Here is a 15,938-nt window from a genome sequence, read left to right on the forward strand (position 1 = left end):
ACCTAGCAAAATCTACACAAAGCAAGACGACCTGCCAATTCAGCAGATTAACCAGGAAGGAGCATGATCATCAATATCCTCCTGAAGTTGGAGTGAGCCATTCAGACAAACGAGTGGAAATATTAGTCACAACTTGTACCTGAAAATGTCATTCATACAGTATCTCTGCAACATTCCTTTTCAACCTGTAGAAACATTATAATTGAAGTATTTGAAGCGGAATAATGACACCTCAAAAGGAAACTGGATACAGATACTCCCCAACTTCTTTTTCAGTTTAGTTTATTGACATGTGCACCCAGGTACAGTGAAAAGCCTTTTGATGCGTGCTATCCAGTCAGCAGAAAGACTATACATGATTGCAATTGAGCCATCCACAGTTTAGAGGTACAGGATAAAGGGAATAACGTATAGCGTTAGGCGATTGACATAAACTCGCACTTACGTAAATAATTCTGTACTGAGTCCCCAGTGCAATCAAGGAAGTTTGTAATTTCCACATCGCTGTACGATCACTCAAGTTTACATCGGACACAAGCCTGCAATGTTGGCGGTGCTTACTCAGAAGGCCACATGCCAGAGAAAGTGTGCCAGACACAGCTGAGACAATTAATACTCTAAGTGAGTTATTTCGGTCAGGGGATGGGGATGGCAATTCTGACTTACGTGAGGATGCTGTGCAGCTCTATGGGATCATGGTGCTATTGCTAAACGCCTGAATGACTTTCAACACAACTACTATAAATAAATGCAGATTGCCATCTTTGTCACCGCTAATACAAAGCAGCAATGAACCTGGAGTCATGTTTCATGTTTTCCATAGCTGCTTATCCTTCCAGAATTGGCTCTGACTTTTTAGGATTAATTCAATCAGCAATTGATGTTTGGAAACAAGACACTAAGAAAGTCACATGAAGTAGCAGGTATATTTTTGCAAGTTTAAAGGTCGAGTCGTTTATATTTTGTAACTTGTGCAAATTCAGTTGCTGCATAATTTACACACTAATGGTAAGTGCAATTAAACACCATTAATTGTGGGCCATTAAATATTTAAAAGTGCTCATAAAGTCTTTCACATCAAATAGCAATAAACAAATTAGCATTGTAAACAAAGCTGCTTGCTGAAGAGGAACTATGGTTGCCTGCACACAATTTTGTACAACACATGGATGGGATTAGAAATGTTTAGAGGAGGAATATGGCATAAATGGGACTAGTTTAGATGAGCATCTTGGTTGCATGGACAAATTTGACCTGTTTCGTCTATCTGGATCTCTCTTCGTGCTGTATAACTACGGTATCACTGAATAAGCAAGCTGACAAAAACACAGCTGGCTGTTTAAGTGTATGTATATACACCATGCAAAGGAATCACAAGCACAGGACTACCCCAGTTCACAATTATTTTAGGCTCCATTGTCTACAAAATAATTTCCAGTTGGTAGTGCTAATAGCTTTATGATTCAGTTCAAATAACATTTCATTATTTTTTCCACTGTGCCTGATTTTTTTTGCATAAGTCTACATCATCGAGTTTTTAGTTTATATTGATTTTTAATGAGATGGAAAAGGAGCGCGAGCACAGGACGGTGGATATATGGAACAACGTACCAAAGATAAATGTAGAGGTGACTGCAGTTACAATGTTTAAAAGTAATTTACATAGAAAGGATAGAGGGATATGGGCGACATGCAGGCAAATGGGCCAAGCTCAGACAGACATCTCGGATAAAGGGCTGAAGGATTTTTATCCTTGCCGTTAAATTCTATGACTCAGGAATCTCGGCATTACCATCAGGGCAAGCATTTTTGCCCTTCCCTCATTCCCCTAGTTATAAGATTGTGATGGGACACCTTGTTCTGCTGAAGAACCTCCCATAATGTGCGGCTGGAAGAACCAGTGATATATTTCCAACACAGGATGGTGTGTGACTTAGAAGTGAACTGCAGGCGGAGGTGCTCCCATGCACAAGATGTTCATTTCCTTCTCAGTGGCAGAAGTTGATGTTTTAGGAGATACTATTTATGTTTACCTGGCTGATAATTACAGAACAATTTGTAGATGATACATTCTGCAACCACCCTAAACATTCACTCCCTACACCACTATGCAATGGTAGGGGACGGATGAAAAGTTTAGGGTGGTTGGTGGCATACTAATTAAGCAATCTGCTTTAGACACAAAATGCTGCAGTAACTCATCCCTGGAGAAAAGGAACAGCTGACATTTTGTGTCTATCTTCAGTGTAAACCAGCATCTGCAGTTCCTTGCTACACGAGCAAGCTGCTTTGTTGTAGATGATGTCAAGTTTATTGAGGGTTGTTGGTGCTGCGCTCATCCAGGCTAGATAGAGCCGATGATTACCCTTATTATATTGAAGGCGAGAGACTTGGCAATGGTAACCTCATTGAATGTTAAGGGTAAGTGTTTAGACTTTTATTTTCTTGGAGCTGGTCATCATCTGGCATGTTTGTTGTGGAAATGTTACTTGTCACTCATCACCCCACAACTCTTGTCTAGGTCCTGCTGCATGCTGGAGTTGAATACTATGCAATCATCAGCAAACATCCCCACCCATGACTTTATGATGAAAAGGAGAACCATTGATGAAGCAACTTGAGATGGTTTGGCATAACTCATTGAGAAACTCCCACAACCAGGATGATTTACCACAACAACCAAATATGCATTTTATTGTGTGAGGTATAAGTAGATTTTCATCTGTGAAGTTGAAGACTGACTCAATTTTAAGGTTACCAAAGTCTCCTTAGTAAACTGTTCTATGAAAAACGAGAAAGAGTAAAAAAGGTTGTTGACTTTACCACATTACAATCATGTAGAATGAAAGATCCAAGATGAATTCATGATTCTAATATTCTCATACTTAATTGCAAGCAAGAGACCATTTGGTCCATTAAGGCCATACCAACTCAGGGCAATCTCACAAATCCCATTCCTCACTTAATTCACTATATAATCCATTCTCTCATAACCTTCATCAGTCTCCAACATATTAATTACCCCACCATCCACCTACACTTGGGGCAATTTACATTTCCGAATTAACCAGCATATCTTTGAGATGTGGGAGAAAACCGGATCTGGGGCAAGCCCACCTGCTCACAGGAAAAATGCTCAAACTCCAACAGGCAGCACCCAAGGTCAGGATTGGATCCAAGTCACTGTTGCTGTGAGATAGCTGCACTACTCCCAATGCTATTATATAGTTCCACATGAAAAACAAAGCCGAACCCAACAAAACTAATTGCCAGCATCTCAAACAGGCTTACAGTAATTAGTTTTGGCTTTGGCAGCAGACTGCTGTTAACTGTAATTATAAGAACATTGAAAGGGTAAAAATGGAATCCATCAAATTAAATTACAAAATAAAATGAAATGCAAGAGTGCATTCAGAATATATTGAAAAGCCAGATCTTATTCCTGTGGTCTCAATGTATATTTAACACAGCAAGAGAGAGATGGAAAACACTGAATCACAAACTGTTAATATGCCACAGATTGTGTTACTAAACCAAGAACCTCATTATTTTGATTTCTGGCTTTCTCCGGAACAAAATGCACGTGTCTCATTTGGGGTTTTCAAATGTTTTGACATGTACCATTTTACTTCTTTAAAATAACCATTCTTTATTTTTTTACATCCTTGTTTTGTATAATGGGATATAGTCTTTGTGGTGCTTGTGTGGAGCTAAGGGGCAGGTGCAAGGTTTGGATTCACAGTAAAATCACAACTAGCCTCTCATTTTTGTAGACCCACCCTCAATAGGAAAAGGAATGCATCGTGTTTTTTTATTTAAGCATGGAAACGAGCAAGACATAGTACATTATGGGTGAATCATATAGCTGTGTGATATAGGCTTGTACCCTGGAAATTGCAGCCAATAACCTTCTTTTGGAAGACTCTAAAGGGAGAAACAGTGGGAGCTAGAGGAATAAAGGAGATAGTGGAAGCCAATTGGAATATCCGAGCTTAGAACTTTTGTAGATATATACAAAAGCCTTCTGCCAATAACTCCATAACCCTCATAACGTGTTCAATATATATATTTACAGCTAGATGTAAAGGAGAAATGACATGATTGAAGAGCTTTCAAGGTTAGTGTTGCAAACATTTTCACACATAAATTACTGACGAATAGGCTAGCAATCACTTTAAAAATATTTATACTTAAGTGCAGGATAACCAAATATAGCAAGTTTGTCGGCACCCTATACTTTTGTCGGCGCCCTATATGTGGCGACTCTTTGCCGACTTTGTGTATGGTTTGCAAAACAAAGAATTTCACTGTGAAATGTATCAATCAATCAAAACCATTTTCATTTATTTCAGGGTCTTTAAACATAAGGGCATAAACTGCTGGAAATGCACAAGCCAATGATTATTCTTTTTAAGATGTGACCCACATCCCCAAAGCATTATAAACATTAGTTAACAGCCATCATTCGCATGTTTCAATTCAGTCTTCCTGCAGGAAGGTTTTAGCGCTGCTGAATTCAAACCATTCATGGCAAATCTGCTGTCCCTGTCTTATCTTTGTAACGCCATGCCACACCCCATCTGCTCGTCACATGCATCAGTCATTCTGTACAATATTTTAATAAATATACTAAATTATAGTATATGAATAAAATAAAACGAATCATACTACAGAGCGGAAGAGTTCAAAGTAGATAATTAGAGAATTGAAATAATTCAATTAATTGGGCGTGCAGGAAGAGAAAAAAACACATTTCAAATAGCTTTATATATTATACAGCAGCAGTACTAAAAAACTGTGCATGAATAAAATTAAACAGAACAATGTTCTTTGTAGTAATAAACTCAAAAATGTTTCTATGGGAAATGAAATAATTGAAATTGTTTCCAGCGGGCTTATCCACACAACATCACTGTCCATTATTGGGTCCAAGACAGTTTCTCGGCCTTACAACATAAGAGTTAATCACTATGTATCGCACACAGAGACAGGGGGAATCTGCACGTTCTGCACAGTCAGTACCAGAAGTTGCTCAAGTTACAATGCAAGAACTAGAGTAACTGCATCTCTTGCAGCCCCACAGTTATCTTACCCAATTCAGAGTAATTAAAGAGTATTTTAATTTCAGCTATGTAACAGAATAGAGGGTAATTCAATTTAATTTTATGTAACGCAATTTACATCCTGCAATCTACACAAAGTGTTTCCTTCCTAGCTACAGCTCTATGAAAGTTTCCAACCTTGTTAAAAATGTGTGAATTATTAACATCTATGATATGAAACCATTAGACTGTAATCAAATATCACACGGTGTCATAAATGCAACACGTTTCCAAGATCACTTTGACAAGATACATTTTGCAATCTCAAAATAAACCAACAGCTTTGATTCAATAAGCTAGTACATAAGATTGTTATTTATTATAAATGACAAAACAATACAGTAATCGAAAGGGAAGCATTCTGAACTTTAAAAAAAGTCTGATAAGATGGGAAAAATTGCTGTGCCATACGGAAGGACCAGGCGAGTTTGACTATCTGAATAACATTTAGGAAAGGAGGGAGAAAGATTCCCGGTCCCGACTTGAAATGCCTACTGTCCATTTCCTCCACAGATTTTGCTTCACACCTCAAGTTCCTCCAGCACTTTGTATTTGCTCAAGATTCCAACACCTGCGTTCCTTGTGGTTCTACCATATAGTTAGGTGTGTTTGTTCTGCACTTTCAAAGAGACCAAGCTTCTCAATCTTTCCATACTTCACTACATCCATATTTAAAGCTTCATTCATCCAATCCGCCATGATCTAATGGTATTGTACGATTAGATAGAATGACTGGATTGCCTATTTCTACTACAATTCAATAGAAGACTTTTCAGAATGATAGTGCCTCCTATTTATGAGCTGATCACCCATTAGATTCTTGCTCCGTACATGAAGTAACTAATTGTAATCTGGGTACACCTCATAAGCCTATGGCAGGCTTTATATCCAAAGAATGTAATACTATTCATTCATTGTTGATCTGTGAATGGCTTAATCTCTCCCCTTAAATAGACAGACGTAGAATACTATTACAATTGACTTGCTTTAAGCAAGTTCTAATTAAGGCTCAAATCTGAATGATTTTAGCTCAGTTTTTCTTTATTCATGGATGCGGCCTGATCAGCTGGGTAATTCCATAATTTTCTTTCATTTTTGATTTCCATTCGAGTTTTTTTTAAATTTTCGGTTAGCATCTGGACAATTTTTCATATTTTTTTCCTTTTAAATTGGTAACAGCGTAATTTAAAGGCTTTCATGTTTATTTATTTAAAGATCCCTATGCCCCCTTTATTAATCAGTTCCACCTGGTTTCTAGATCCACCTGGTTGATGCAGATCAGGAACTAACCACTTGAACTAGTGTTGTGTCTGGTTTGAAACATATTTGAAATTCGCATCAACATTGACTTCTGGAAGCTGAATTCAAATAAACCAAAATGTTATGAATTAGATTCCAAGTTGCAAGGATGAAATACACAAAAAAATCAAGCTGTGTTCGTGACAGACATAATTGCTGAAAATTAGTATTTACTTTGTGTTAATCGGGGCAATTTGCAGAAATTTTCTGCAAATGCAGATGGGTCTACAATAGACCACAAACCCCTGATAAGAAACCAGGGAGCCTGAAATAAACTGTGCTCACAAGTTTCATTCAATAAGGCAGGACTGCAAGATGGTCCACTGAGGCAGTCTGTCCCATTATGGTAGAGATCTAGCATCATGGATTCAGCAAATTCTGTATATTGTAATTTTGAAAGGCACTATACATGAAACCACTGTTAGAATTATTTTGGGGATTTATCATGCTCTTCATTAAGAACTGTCATTATTAGCAGAAAAGTTGAATACTGCATTTACTTGAAAATCTGAAATCAAAATGGACGATGCTTAATTGAGTCAGGCTGCATCAGTGGAGAGGAAAAGATTTATGTTTCAGCTCAATGTTCTATCAGCACAGGAGTAAGTCGGAAATAAAATACATTTTTGGACGTTAAGAAATGTAAATAGGGGAAATGGAAGAGAAAAATAAAAGGGAAGGTTTGTCAAAGGTGAAAGGAACAAGATGGAATGTTGCTGTCTCCCCCTTTCCTCATTTGACTAATCACTGTTAAGTCAAAAAAGGGAAGGGGGCACAGTTTTCAAGCAGGCGATAATGAAGGACATCACACGATCTTGTTGGCCTGTCTATACAACCTTTTCACTCTCAATAAACAGGCCAGTGCTCCCATCTCAGCACTGCCAATGATAGCCCTCTTCTCACAGAGCAAGGATGCTCGCACGACAACTTGCAGCAACAAGGAAGGCAGGTGTGTTAGTCACTATTCCAACATAGTAGTGCTGTCTGTAGCACATCTCACCACACTAATGTTTTATTGAACTATTTTAACATAATTCCTTTAGCACTCTCACTTCTGGTATGCATCCCGAGTGCTAAACAAAATTACAATGCACTGGATGTAGCCTCCAATCTAAATTCAAAATGGCTACTGTACTGACCGTATATAATTACGGTTATTTCCTAAACTACTGAAAAACTTCCTGCTGTTTATTAAGCATCATAATCAATTTGTGATTCTGTCTTTCCAGAGGCTTTCTCTCTGTTAATTTTCATGCCTTGACTGCTTGATTTCAATTACACAAAACAGTGCTACTCTCTTGGCTAACTGACAAAATTAACCCAAACCAAGTTGAACAGATCAGTTTCTTTCGAATATGGAGATACCTTGCCAAGCCAGCCAACATATTTGTGTTGGCAAGCTACAGTGTCAGTCAATACATATTCTATTACAAGTGTAGAGATATGCAGCAAATATTATAAGCAAAACAGTCCAGCAACTTGAGATTACAACTGGTCACTTCCAAGAAAAATAGATAAGGTTGCTTTACTGGATCGGATGACAAACTACTACAAGGGTGGGAATACCTACATACTTGACCCACCACAAACACACAAGATCATATCAAACTATTCTGAGTCAAGTGTTATACATTCAAACTCTATAGATCCTTTTCACCAAATGCAAGGCTTAAGTCAAGACAAAATTTGTGTCTGAAGGGTCCAGACTCAAAACATCTCCTATCCATTTTTGCCAGAGGTGCTGCCTAGCCCGCTGTTACTCCAGCGTTTTGTGTCTATCTTTAGTATAAACCAGAAGCTGTAGTTCCTTCTTATTAGAATTTTTCAGTTAATTGGTACTCCATCCACCACTTTACATATTCACTCCTTCCATCTTTAACAAAATACACAGCCACAACATATCAAGGCAATATTTCCCAAGCCCATGACTTCACCATCTAGAATGAGAAGCTCATTTAGTAGCAACCAGCAAAATACATGCCAACCCCCTCTGTAAATTCAATATAATGTCATAGATCTCTCCTTTTAAGGGATAAGATTGTCCCAGAACTTGCTGGCAGACCTAAGGCTGTGACAGTTAATGTGGGAAGGATATATTTTACTTAGTGTGCAACTTTCTAACTAAATTAATAAAGCATCACTAACTTGAGATATAATTGGTATCTCCCCACCCCCACCACCACTATTCCCCCGGCAACTCCTGAACAGCACTGTGAAGAGCTTCACCAGGATGAGCCTGGGGTTCCAGAAGGTGGATCATCCCCACCCTCTCAAGGACATTGTGAAGGTTGGATTATTCAATAAATGCAAGACTTGAAACTGTCAGCATTGTATTCCTGTTAAAATCAACAACTCCGAAAATCCCTTAAACTGCTGGAGGGAAAAAGAACGTTATAGTCATGGATACTCATTGGCATACTGTGTAACCATATTTTCAAAATAACATTAAAACTACATGAAACCATTATTTGTTCAAACAATGCCTAAATATTCTTCATTAGAAACTGAGAACGCCTTCTTCGGACATCTCCAATAAAGTGAGTCTTGGTTTTTCCAAACCTTTACTGAAAAACAGTTACTTCCTCGTGTTTGTAAATGAAAATGCATGCAGCATCTAACGATCACACTGGAAAATGTTCATTTAGCAGTTAATATCAGTCACAATAAATTAGCAATGCACCATATGGCATGGCTGCAAACCAATGATTTGCTTCCATGTGGTTACTTGCAAAAAGAAAACGCATATTATATATATATATATATATATATATATCAACAACTGATATATATATAAATATAAATAAATAATGTTAAACTTGAAGGCTCAGGAATAATTTTCATTTCTAATTTCACAGTACAATGAAACTCTGATAAATTTGTCATCTTTGGTATCCGAACAGCAGATTTTCTGGATTACCGAAATACCCAAACATATTTTTTCAATTTGTTTTAGGTATTACACAGTTTATAATATTTCCCAGTTAACCCAGTAAATTTAAAGACAGCTTGGGATCCCTGGTAAATTAGAAGGGATTGCAGAACGGTGGAGCGGTGGCACAGCGGTAGTTGCTGCCTTTCAGCGCTTGCAGTGCCAGAGACAGTGAATCTAAAGATGGCTGTATTTGCCTGTGTCTGCTGCCCCAGTCCTTTTTGATGTAAAAGGTCATGGGTTGGGGAAATGGTGCTGGGGCAGTCTGGGCAAGTAACTGCATTGCAGTTTGTAGATAATACACACTGCAGCCATTGTGCACCAGTGGTGGATGAAATGAATGTTGAGGGCAATTGATCGTGTGCCAATCAAGCAGGCTGTTCTGTTCTGGAGAGGGACAAGCTTCTTGTGAATAATGTTACATCATCAATCCAGGCAAGTAAAGAGTATTCCATCATGCTCCTGACCTACACCTCATTGATGACAAAAAGGTCCTTTCATATCCAGATTTGAGTCCACAAAAATTAATCTGTCTTTTCTGCTTCATTCAAAGTTACTATGAACATTATTCATAGTACATCTTTGTTACTTTTATTCATCCTACATATGCTATTTATCCGGCAACATTAAATTGTAGCAGCTATTGATCTCATTTGACCCTGCTAATTTGGTACATTTTTCCTCATACTTCCTCAAATTCCACTATTCGGGGCATCAACAAATTTTATCATAATGACTCTTCTGAAGGCCACATTGTTTATTAGTAACCGTTGAAAAAAGTCATGCCACACCAAGAGCAGAAAGTGTGTAATATTTTTATATTTTAGATCCGATGGAAGATCAAATGTGAACAGAAAGAAGTCGTAAATAGAGCCAGCCTGTCGAGCACTAGTATCTCCTCCACCCCTCCCATTAACGGCTTTAATCTTATCCTCCTTGATTAATAGAACTTTCCAGAATACAACGTATTCTATTTTCACCATAGCTGTTATTCACATCTGTTAATTAAGAGACTGTAACGTGTCACCATCAGGCTAAAATTATCAACCATTATCCGGAAGGATATGAAAGTAAAGCCAAGCACAGATCCACATCTTGTCTCATAATCTCAATATCATGGATCCAAAAAAGAACATTTAACGGTAAAGCATTACTTACAAACAAAAGGGTACATTTTATTTGACATTATGCAAATTCTGATGTATTTTCATGAAGACAGCTTTATAACCACTTATCCTTAATTAGCATTTTGCAGCAGGTCAAAACATCCAAAATGTATTCTAAAATAAGAAATACTGCAACACCCACTAAACCTGCCAAGCTAATGCCTTCCAAGGTCACCTTTTCTAAACTAACTAGGATACAAGAGATAAAAGGGAGTGTGATTTGATCAAAATTTGTAGCACGCATTTACTCAAGCAAAAATCTGCCATGCTAATATCTTCAGGCACTGTGCAACAAACAATGATGGTACACTTGTAAAGTGAGAGAGGCAAAGTTTAAAGCAGATTTGGGGGGCACAGAGTCGTAGGTGCTGGAGTGCACTGTTGGTGTGATGGAAGAAGCAGATGGGAGAGTAGCATTTAAGTGGCTTTTAGATGGGCACATGAATATGCAGAGAATCAAGGGACATGCATTATGTGCAGATGGGGTTACTTTAATTTAGCATCATGTGCAACAGTGACACTGTGGGCCGAAAGACCTGTTCCTGTGCCAGATTACACCATGTTCGATGAAGGGCTTGCCATGAAAATGGGATGGAATGTGAAAATCAAGAGGACAGGAGTTTTGCAATGAAACAAGTTGCCCTGAGCACTGTTTGACAGAAAGGGAGAAAAATGATATATTTTCACTGTTTGAATGCACAAAAATATTCTAAATTGAATCCCCAGTGGAACTTTGCTCCACATAAAGCAAGAAGAACAGAAGAAAAAAAAGTCAGATCCAATTTAAATCACTGTCTGTGCTGCTGATCTCAAACATATTCCAACCTTTTATGAAACTGAATACTAAATGCAGGATATAATTTTAAAATATTTACAATATCATTCATCAGTTAACATATTTTCAACTTTTCGCAATAATCTGATAAAAAGATCTGAACTCTATGTAAGTTCACATATTGTCAACTTGAGTTCCATATTTCTGAGTCTGAAGGGTCTCGACCCATCAGGTCACCCATTCCTTCTCTCCAGAGATGCTAACTGTCCCACTGAGTTACTCCAGCATTGTGTCTATCATCCATATTTACATAATTATGTTTACCTGCTGATTATACTCAATGTTTTTATAAATTACAAATAAATCTCCCATTGCACTGCATGAAAACTCAAAACCAAATGTTCTCACTATAGGAAGTCAAATGAGGGAGCACCACATAACTGGACGAGAACATATGGAAATAATTTGCATTCCATTTGAAAAATTCACAGTATCTTTTAATTAAAGAGATTACATGTTTTTGTTAATTGTATTAAATACTAGACCAAGTGTACCCGTTGGGCCCAAACCTCCCCTGCAATGGTGCAGCACACTCTCCTCCCCCTCCCTTCCCCCCTCTCCCCCTCCCCCTCCCGGATATAGATTTAAACTTTAAATTGTGAATAACTAAAAATATAACACCGATTTCTATTAAACTTGTTTTATTTGCACCAAATGGATGATGGTGAGTAAGGTGGGCCGAAAATTGTCATGCTATCGTGTACCGTTTTGGCTGTAGTTCAGGAACAAACAAACAAACTAGAGTTTTAGTATATAAATGGAGTTGCACATTCACTCAATCCATCACCGATTCACAGGAGCAACAGGTTGTACCATCTACATGAGCACTGCAGAACTCAAGACTTCAGAGAAAGCACCTTTCAAACCCATCACCTTTGCCAGCTGGAAGGACAAGGACAGCAAAAGCATGGGAACACCATGACGTAGAATTTTCCGAACCCTCACACCATTCTAACTTGAAAATGCATTGACGTTCCTTTACCGACAATGGATCAAAATTCTGGAATCATCCCCCTAACAGCATTGTAGCTACACGCACGCCTCTTGGGCTGCAACAGTTCAAGAAGGCTGCTCACCAGACATTAGGGCAATTGGGAATGGACAATTAAATGCTGGCTCATCCTGTGAAGCCTACATTCTTGCAATTGGTTGTTTTTTTTAATGCAATTTTCTCCTTTTATGCCGTGTAATTCAACTCATACTTGTGCAATTTGTCAATTTACATAGTTATAATTTAAATTTGATATTATGCAGCCTAGTTAAGCAATTAGCTATTGTTGGAGTGAGTTATTGTGACATCTTTGGATTAATGTGGGATCGTACATCCTCTCATTTAATGACAGCTAATTTTGTTGCAAGTTCAGAAGGGAAAATAAAGGATTCCCTAGTTGGATATGACATTGTGGCAGGACGGTGATCTAAATTTGTTAATTAAAACTTGTTATTCAATTTAAAAATTAATGGGAGTGGTAATTCTCAAATATATAGTAGAATCCCAAGGGATAATGGAAAAACAAGTTATTCGTACACAAAAAAGTGGTAAATTTACCAGAATTGCAATAAACAGGTCATCTGCACATGTGGCATGCCTCATTATTTGCATTCAGCAAATATCATTTACATCACCATCCTGCCATGGTAACTACTTTAAACTGAAAAAATGCACACATTTACAACCTAGACTATGCTGAGATACAAATATTAACAACAACAATTTGGCCTTTCTGTCCTTGGACTACGAGGTTAGAAACAGAAAATCACAATATGTCATAAAGGCCAGCCAGTAAATTCTATTGGAAACTCTGTGGAATAATGCTAGGTTCAATAATTAACATTCCTTTCCCAAATTGTAAACATTTGGGTGAAGGCATCAAAATGTCATTTCTCCTCATAAAACTCTACGAGGTACCAGCATCCCCAGGGTTAGGGACTATAAATTACTTTCTTAAGATTAAACTTAATTTTATATCCCTTGATTCTTCACAAAGCCGTTCAAAAACATTTTTCCTTACAATTTTCCTCATTATTAAAAATTGTTGACTTTTCCCTATCTCTCCACCAATAAAAGGATTTCCCCTCATTAATCATATGATCCTTTCAACATTTAACTAACATTCATTCAGTTTCTTGTTCCACAATATTTAAATGTGTGTATATTCATCACACTTGCTATTTAAATACTGTGGAGCATACAAAATCCACCGGGTGGCGCCGCGATGGCAGCTTCGCCAACAATCTGTCTGTTTTTTCATCCTTTTTGTTATTTTTAGTATGTTTTAAAAGTTTGTGTTAATGTTCTCTGGTTTGTTTATGTGGGGGGTGACAGAGGGGGTTGGGGGAAACTGCTTTTCAATCTCTTACCTTGCCGGAGACGTGATTGCTTTCAGGATTGCATCTCTGGTCCCTCTGCGGCCTAACATCTTGGAGCTGGACGTCTTGCTTGGGACTGACTTTGAGCCCCACCGCGGGGCCGTGGACTTGCCATCGGAGCATGCAATCTCTTGCCTGGGATCAACGCTCCAACTGCGGCCTGCGGATTTTACCATCGAGGAGCTTGCAGTCTTGGGTAGAGACCAATTTTGGGAAGCTCCAGCCGCTGAAGGTTTTGACCAGCCCCGACCTGGGGTCAGATTGCCCGGCGCGGGGGGAGCTGAGATCCCCCCCCCCCCCCCGATTCAGGAGCTTGATCGCCCCGATGTGGAGGGCCCAAACGCCGCTGGCTACGGGAGTCAAGATCGTTCCGTCAATGGAAGGCTTGAGACCCCCCGACCGGGGGAGAACAAAGAAGGGAAGAGATTGAACTTTTTTTCGCCTTCCATCATGGTGACGAATATGGATGAGTCACTGTGGTGGATGTTTATGTTAAAATGTATTTTGTGTGTTCTGATGCTTTGGTATGATGAAATGGCAAAACAAATTCCTTGTATGTCGCAAAACATACTTGGCTAATAAAGTATGATTATGATTTTGATTATTATGAAAAACAAAGAATAAGACTTCCAATGAACAACTCCAGTCCTCCATTCAATAAGACCATTGTTAACCCTATGCATGCAATCCTACTTTCCCATCTGTTCTTATTTACTTTGATTTCCTCTTGTTCCAAAAAAAAATCACTGGTCTTAGCTTAATGCATAAGCATTGCATTAGGGTAGAATATGTCAAACATTTTCAAACCCAGGGTAGGGAATCTTGCATCTATTTACTTTCTTATCCTACAATTTTTTGGGTAGTGATTTGTGAATTCTGTAAGGGCCAATTTCCGTAACCCAAAAGGACATAACCTGGGGGTTGCCTCTTTTAGTGGTGACTTAAAAACTGTCATAAGACTGTGTAAAGTCAATGTGGCTTTACAAATGCAAAATCATGCTGAACAAATCTATATTCTGAATTTGTATCTAGCAAAGTAGCTAAAGGAGAATTAGTGAATGTGATGAATCTGGACTTCTGGAAGGCCTCTGATAAGATGCCACACAAGGAATTTTAAAAAAGAGAACATGTGACTGGGAAGCCTAAATTGCAACGGAATGAGGATTGGTTAATTGAAAGGAAATCGAGAGGGTATAATTGGGCTATTTTTGGATTGGCAGACTTTGTCAGATGTCGCAGTGATCAGTGCTGGCCATGTGCTGCTAACAATCCATTGTCAGTGATTTAGATGAGGAGATCAATGATGAAATAAAGCTGGGTGACAGTCTGAGTTGCGAAATGGATGCAGAGAGGCTTGAGTGAAATTTAGTTAAGCTAAGTGATAGAACACGTGCAATGAAATTTACCAAATTGATTCCTGGTAGGTTTCTCAGACAAGAAGAAATTAAACAAAATGGTAATTTTCCATTCAGACTTCCCTCTAGCAGTTTGCTGCCCTCTACTCAAAAAGTCTGAAGAAGGGACCCAATCCGAAACGTTGACTGTCCATTTCGCTCCACAAATGCTACCTGACCGGCTGTGTTCCTCTGTTTTTAGAAGATTGAAAGGCAATATTATTAAAACATTTTTTTTTTTAAATAGGGTAACTAGATGAAGGGAACACAGTCTGAAGAAGGATCCCAATCCGAAACGTCACCTACCCATATTCTTCAGAGATGGTGCTTGACCTGCTGAATTACTCCAGCACTGCGTGTCTTTTTTTTGTAATCCAGCATCTGCAGCTCCTTGTTTCTATGAGGGATGATGTTTCCCGTGTTGCAAAATATAGGACAGGCCAATTATCACCGAGATGACAAGCAATGCTTTCAACCCAAGGTTAACCAATATTTGGAATGTAAAGAACGGTACTGAAGGTAATAAATGCATAATCCTGATATTCATGATGGAGATCATGAGAATTTTAGATATTAAAGGAATTAGATATGGCACATGAAAGTGGCACTAAGGAAAACATTAGTCATACATTATTGAATGGCAGAGCAAGTGCAAGGGGCCAAATGACCTACCCCTGCTTCTATTTCTTTTCTCGTGTCCCCACGGGGAAGATTGCATGATTCTATTAATAATATTTCTCTAATGCATTCCATAGAAAGTTTTTTTTTGTTTGATGTCCCGAAAATATTATCTACATAATAGAGCAACAGTGAAAGCAGTGTAAACCAATGTGAAGAAATGTA

At 38.3% G+C, this 15,938-nt stretch overlaps 1 protein-coding gene across 4 annotated transcripts in view; it reads right to left on the reverse strand.

Moving 5' to 3' along the window:
• LOC144605592 (AMP deaminase 2-like) overlaps positions 1-15,938 on the reverse strand; it is a 127,063-nt gene that overhangs the window by 58,930 nt on the left and 52,195 nt on the right. The window lies entirely within an intron of this gene.

Source organism: Rhinoraja longicauda, chromosome 24 (genome assembly GCF_053455715.1).
Source record: "Rhinoraja longicauda isolate Sanriku21f chromosome 24, sRhiLon1.1, whole genome shotgun sequence".
In the NCBI taxonomy this organism is placed as follows: Eukaryota; Metazoa; Chordata; class Chondrichthyes; order Rajiformes; family Arhynchobatidae; genus Rhinoraja; species Rhinoraja longicauda.